The sequence below is a fragment of the Sinocyclocheilus grahami genome, unplaced genomic scaffold (assembly GCF_001515645.1).
Source record: "Sinocyclocheilus grahami isolate Dianchi unplaced genomic scaffold, SAMN03320097.WGS_v1.1 scaffold383.1, whole genome shotgun sequence".
NCBI classification, from domain to species: Eukaryota; Metazoa; Chordata; class Actinopteri; order Cypriniformes; family Cyprinidae; genus Sinocyclocheilus; species Sinocyclocheilus grahami.
In genome coordinates, this window is record NW_015505562.1 from 963,141 (window position 1) to 970,659 (window position 7,519).

Below are 7,519 nucleotides of genomic sequence, written 5' to 3' on the forward strand. Positions count from 1 at the left end.
TTCAAAGAAAGGTTTTCCTATTAATTAATTAATTAGCAAAGAAAAGTCCATCCCTTGTGGATTTTCCTTATGGACAAGGCAGTGATTTTCTCCACCTAAATTCCAGGAGGTCGTAAATGTATCTGGTGTCAGGGTTGCCATGGTAACTGGGGGGGCCTGGTGGCAGACATCCTGGCATCCAGTTTATTGGGTGAGGGGACTGTGACGATTTGTTAATCTAATGAATAATTGATTTGTTAAATCAAATGAAAAATGGTGTGTCTGATTGGTCCAGACGCTGCATTTGTATAATAACATGGGTATGACATAGGTGTTACAACGAGAAGGTGTTTTATGAGGACGTTTTCAGTGTACCCCGTAATTCAAAAGGCGTATAAATAATTCAGAATGAGTTTTTTTGAAAATCTAAAAATGCAGAAAGTTTCCTGTGAGGGGTAGGTTTAGGGGTAGGGTTGGTGTAGGGCAATAGAATATACGGTTTGTACAGTATAAAAACCATTACGCCTATGGAGAGTCCCCATAAACCATAAAAACAAACCTGTGTGTGTGTGTCTGTGTGAGTGAGTGAGTGAGTGAGTGAGTGAGTGAGAATTATTAATTGTACTAAACTCTGTGATTAAAAATTAATATATAAATCACAGTTAAAAATAGTTAACAAATCATTAAAGTTAAAAATTATATATCATTGATTTTTTTTTTACATTTCACTGAATGTGTAGAAGATATGTTTTCATTCATATAATTCATTGTCTGTATTAATTGTATTGTTATAATATTTTAATGACTTACTAGATGCAAATAATTTTTAAAAAAATGTAATGAAATTGGCAAGTCATAGACCTATGCAGTATCCTTTCATTGAAGAAATTCCTAGTTCTTCTAAATTTATCAGAATAAATAGATTAATTTGTGCAAGTTCTTCATCAACACCTCAAAAGAGTGAATGTCAGCACTGTGTTTTGGGCTCTCAGCAGGTGTGAAAGAGGACACTCACAGGCAGTCTGATCTGGGTCACAGATTCTGCTAGGCTCAGATAAGACTGAAACACACTATTATGTTTAGGCCTCAGGGAGCCCCACATGGCTGCTCTTTAGACGCTGCTCTGGACACATGCACTATACAGTGGGTGGCTAATAGATTTATTAAGGTCATCTCTGTGGTGCATGGACCGTAAATGAACACCTGCTGATGCACCACCCACCTTGGACAAACAACTATTATAGGGTCAATGATAAGTAAGGATGCCTCAGATGATGAATAAGAGTGAAAAAAAAATAGTTTATGACCAAAAAAAATGTATCCTTGAAAAAATGTAATTTTTATATTAATGTTGGTTTCACACACATGCACAAAAAAAGTGTTTAATGAGTTTAAAATGTCAAATAGTGTAACATCGATAAAATATATACACAACATATCTCACAATTCTGTCTTTATATCCCACAACTCTGTTTAAATCTTGCAATTCTACGTTTATATCTTGCAATTCTGAATGCAGAATTGTGAGTTTGATTTGTGATACATAAACTCAGAATTGTAAAGAATAAATTCTGAATTATGAAATAAAAAAGTCACAGTTACCCTTTTTTCATCCTGTAGTGGAAACAATCTTCCATACAGTAAAGATAAAAAAAATGTTTATTAAAATAAATTAAATTAAATCTCTATTTCAAATAACTAGTTCCTTTGACATTTCTATTTATCAAAGAATTCTGAAAAACAAAAGGTTAAGCAGCACAACTGTTTTCAAGTTTTCAACACTTATATGATAATATGATGATAACAAATGTTAGCATGATTTCTGAAGGATCATGTGACACTGAAGACTGGAGTTTAAATATATTCAAATAGAAAATAGTTATTTCATTATTTCAATTAAAATTTTCTATTATTCTTTTATTGACAAAATAAATGCCGCAGCATAAGAGACTTCTTTCAAAAACATGAAAAATGTTTACAATTAATAACTTGCCACATGCATTTTCAAAATAGATTTTGTAAGTTTTCTACTTTTTACACATCCTTATTTGTCACTGGCCCATATCCATTACATACAGTAGTTTTAATTTTATTTCATACTTTCTCTCCCCCTATTTTGTCCTTTAATAAATCTTTTTCTGGACATCGGATGATTATTAACAGTCAACAGTCGTGGGCACTATCTAATTAGTAGGATTTAACGGCTCTGTAAGTTTTCTGTCTTACCACTGTTCCACTCCAAACAAACTAAAATAACCTGCAAATCACCAAGATATTTGGCACACACCGTACCCATTGACAGCCACAAATAAAAGGATTTAATTAGAGGATGTAATTTTTGCCATCCATCAGTGGTAAGTCTAAGACTCCTGTAGTTTCAGTGCACAATAAAAAAAAGCTCTCCTTTTTCCTTCCCTTTCCATTAACATCACAGTCTTCCACTCATTGGCTTATTTGTTGGAACATAGGTCAGTTTGAACAAAGCAGGCATTGTTTGGGATAGGCAATGCTATCTGAAAGTGATATTTTTGGAACGTATTTCTCCAGAATACGAATCAAATATCCCCACCGTAAATCTAACAATGAAGATGAGTGTTTGGGAAAAGTGACAATGCTTTCTGGCAAAGTGAAGGCTTCCAAAGGCTTTAGTTTTAGCATTGCACATATGGTTAGCAGCTCCACAAGTTTGCAGGCTTCTGTTCTCAGAACATTATGGATCGTCTGAGAAGGCCATGTTACAGCCCTCTATCGATAAAACATTTCATACCCTTACAGATATAGTTAGGCGCGTAATTTATTGTGTGATTTTAACGCGACCTATCTTTAGAATTCCAAGGCAGTCGAGCATGGCTGTTCCCAGCAGGATGAATGATGCCTGCTCGGCTCTACCTAGAGAGCTTGAGAAGGAGCAGATGTGCTGCTGCAGATGTGCCTGATGTTCACAGGAAGAGCGGGGGAGAGCAGGCCATTGCTCCTTGGTTCAGAGGCAATGAATTCAGTATGTGGGATGCTGCTCAATTTGTTCAGCAGGTGATCTACTGCTCTGCTCCAGAAGGACTCATGTGGGCTGAGGATAATGAAATGTAAAGCAGACAGGCAGGTATAAGCGCAGAGTCAATGCCTTTGACTCACTGTATCTTTCCCACATAAGTATAACAAGGCCACAGGAGTGTTGTGTGTGATAATATGGTCCGACGGGGTAGGTGAACTACATTAGTCATGTGAGATGGGCGCTTTTATGTGCTCCTCGGGTACTGAGTTGGGATTTCTTATGAGGACTGTTAGACAAACACCTAGTACAGGGATTTGAGATGCAGTGGAGATCTCTAGTAGAAATGCTGGGGGGTTTTTTAGGTTTTTTTATCATTATTATTATTATTATTAAATATATTAGCATGAGTGAAAAGTGTGACCCTGGACCACAAAACCACTCATAAGGGTACATTTTTCAAAATTGAGATTTGTGCATAATCTGAAAGCTGAATAAATAAGTTTTCCATTGATGTATGGTTTGTTAGGATGGGACAATATTTGGCCGAGATACAACTATTTGAAAATCTGGAATCTGAGGGTGCAAAAACATCTAAATATTGAGAAAATCGCCTTTAAATGTGTCCAAATGAAGTTCTTAGCAATGCATATTGCTAAACAAAAATTAAGTTTTGTTATATTTATGGTAGGAAATTTACAAAATATCTTCATGGAACATGATTTTTGGCATAAAAGAAAAATCTATTATTTTGACCCTTTTTTGGGGGGGCTAAAAATATACCCAAGCGACTTAAGACTGGTTTTGTGCTCCAGGGTCACAAGCTAAAATGAAAAAATTCAGTGAATTGAACTGCAATCATTATGTGGGTCCATGACATGATGCTCTTTTTTGTCTAGATTATACATTAATTTATACATTAAAAGATGCAATATTGCAAAATAATAATACATATAATGATCTGAATACACCTGATGAGCATGCCTATCTATTTAATTAAGTTTATTTTAAATTTAATTAAATATATTAGTTTTTTTATATATATTTTAGGGGCAAAACAAAGCAGGGTTAGTATTATAGTTAATGAAAACCAAACAACATTTCTGTTACTTAGGAGGAAAAAACTCATTTTCATTTAGTTTAAAGTTGTAGTGAGGAACTTTTGCATTTCTAGCGGCATCTCTGTTTGAAATATTAGATTGGAAGTTAATTGCAGAGTTATTTTTTTACGTGGGTTGTGCTTCGGCACTGCTTCTCTCCGCAGATTAATCTGTGATCACCATATCCAAGCGGATCTGTCATTTTACATCCACGTTTGTCCTACTAGGCATATATCCGAAAAATGTCATCTGAACATGTAAGTAACGCTGTTGTTCTGAAATGTCTTACCTGTGTTCAGCAGAAAAGAAAAATCTCTTCTCTTTTTGACTGCAGACTCTCCACATTTCGAACTTTCTTGATTTTGACAACAGTGATTCCCCAGATGCCTTTTAAAACTTTAATGATTAAAAGCAGACATCAAGATAAAAAGTTTACATTCTAAACAACTGTTGAAAGAACAAGCTACAAACCATCAAAAAAAAGAAAGAAAGAAAGAAAGAAAGTTACATACTGAAGCATTAACTTGATGTATTAAAATAACTAACACTAAAACTGACAAAAATAACTAATAAACAAATATTATAGACATGCTTTAAAAATAACAATAATTAAAAATAAAAATGACAAAAGAAACAAAATAACTGAATCTTTATTTAAAATTAAAACCTAATTCAAGATATTAATAAAATCATATTATAGTACCTCAATGATACTAAAATAACACTTGCATAAAGTAAAAAGGGGGGAAGTATGATACAACTGTCCTGGTATGATAATGAAGAAAAAGCCTTGAAACTTGAAGTAGCTTGGAAAAATCTTTTATTAGTGTTTTTTTTGGGAGGGAAGGGGGTATATTTAGCATTATTAATATATTCAAAACAAACATTTTAATAAAACTGTTTATTGATATTTAAATATGTGGTAAACTTAAAATCCTCCACTTAAATCCCTTTTATATAATGCATCCTTTATATATAATTAATTATAAAAATTGTTGTAATGCAGTTCACCTTATGAAGCATTATATGCTCTCGTGAATAACTGTAACCACAATCATAATACATCAATGATACTTATCTATTTATTGTTACACCTTTAGAAAGTAATGCATTAAAACACATAACAAAGAAACCTTCAAATATTATAATGTGTTTTCATTTTTACATCAGCATTCATTGAAAAAATGAAAAATGTTTCTTTGGAAGAAAAAAAAAATCTCTTTTCCAGATTTTTGATACGGTCTCAGAGCAGTTTGGTCTGCACGGCACATGCCGTAGAGTTCAACTCTAATGATTACAGTCTGATAGCTGGCTTCATTCCAGCGGGTTTGTGTGAGTAGGTCATAATAATCTCATGCTATGGTAAATTACAGTTCAAAGTGGTGAAATTGGAGAAGGTTTCGTGCATTCTTTGTCATGAATTTAAAAAAACAAATTGCAAAAGAGTCCACTGTCCTCAACGGTGTGGCTACAAGTAAGGGATTAGGGGAGCTCCTCCGAGACAAAGTAGGTGGCAAGACTTTGAAGTCAAACAACCTCTAAACTTCCACTCATGTGCAACGGATCAGATGACCAGAATGACAAACAAGACAGCTGAGTTTTCTTGAAAAAACTCCAGCGCTTTCAAAAGCCTCCAGCTGTTTGCAGCTGTAGCACAAAGCAGAACAGCACCTTGCAAAGCCATAAGCAACCTTTCTTTTGGCAGTCTCAGGGCTGAGTGAACGCCGTCCACATAGGTCACTTCCTGGAAAGGGTCTTGGGTCAGTGATAAAGTTGGCATGTCATGTGTTTATCATTTACTTGTTTTTCTGTCCTCAAAGACACTAGGATTCAAGAAGAAAAATGTAGAAATGGATCACTGCCACAACCTGTTTCTGTTTCAATAGACACTTGTGCATTGTGCTGAAAAAGTATTTATTTTTTTAGATAGATTTTTAGTAAAATATCCAAACATTCTTGTAGTAAGTTACATTTAATTGAGCAAATTATGGACGGATAATTTCATAAACAATAATTAATAAGGATATAACTTATTTTCCTACTTATTCAAAGAACATATCTAGAAGATACTGTATCTTGAGGTTTTTTTCTGACCTCATTTGCAAAATGTTTTTCTTTTCTGGTTTTAAGCATACTTTTTTAATTAGTTTTTTTATTTGTTTAAGCAAGAAACAAATATTTGGTATTATTTTACAATTAGGTCTCATTTACTGACCTTGGTTAATGAGCAATGTAACTATGAGCAATATGTTTTACAAAATTAATAACCTTTTATTAACCTTACTTAATAAAAATGGTCCAACCTGATCTCAAAGGAAAACGTAACTATTTTACAAGGTGGAAAATTTGTATAAATTAAAACATAAATTTCCTAGGAAAAAACATTAAAAGGCCCGTCGCTAACCCCATCCCTAAATATAACCATCACTGAGGCATCAGCAGATCACACACAATATATATATATTATTAATATTAATGAGATTGTGCAAATTCATACGAATTAGCCACAAATTTGCCAAAACGTAAAATAGTTATGAATTGTCATTAGATTGTTGAAATGTTCATGTTAGATTAATGTTAACAGATGATCTTTAAAAAAAGGTGTTGGTAAATGTTTAAGATTAATGCTATCTAAGAGTAATAAACGCTGTAAAATTATTGTTCATTGCAGTTCATGTTAACTGATGTACTGTAGTTATGAACAAATGTATTTGCAGTAATGTTAACAGAATGTTATCTGATCCTAGGTAACGTTTACATTACACTATTTTCATCTAAAAGCAGAAAATGTTTTTACGTGGTTTGGCCGTTCGTTTACACAACAGTGGCATTTTGGGGGTCTGAAAATGCAAACTTTTGAAAATGGGTTTCAAAGTGCAAGTGTTTGAAAACAATACCATTATTGTCTCTGTTTAAATGCAAATTTGTCACCTGCATGCATGTTACATGTTTGCATGAAAGGTAGCCACGTATTTTTTAGACTATTTTTTAGAAGTAATTTCAAAACCCTTCATCAAAGTTATCCTAATACCTAAAACCAAAATGCATTCTTGCATTCTTGCATCTTTCATGAACTTTTTTGATCTACTTCAAATGTTGACTACTGTGTATATACAGTATATATGTGTATATACAGTATATGTGTGTGATGCTGTTTTTTTCCTATTAGATAGTTTTGTCTCAAACTATTGATGCTGTTTTGATAGAAAATGAAGATGTCATTTCATTTCAGTTCAAACGAATTTAGTTAAATCCACTTATTTAAAAAGAGGTAAATCTGGAAATCCTCAGATTACCTATTCTTATTTTATATAGCGTTCTATTTTTTTTTTTTTTTAAGTATATATTTTTTCTTGCATTACAGTGGCTTTTCTGCAGTTCATGTAAAATTTAACATTTCAAAGAATATAGAAATGGGTAAATGTAGTAATAACATGATAATAGCAAAGTA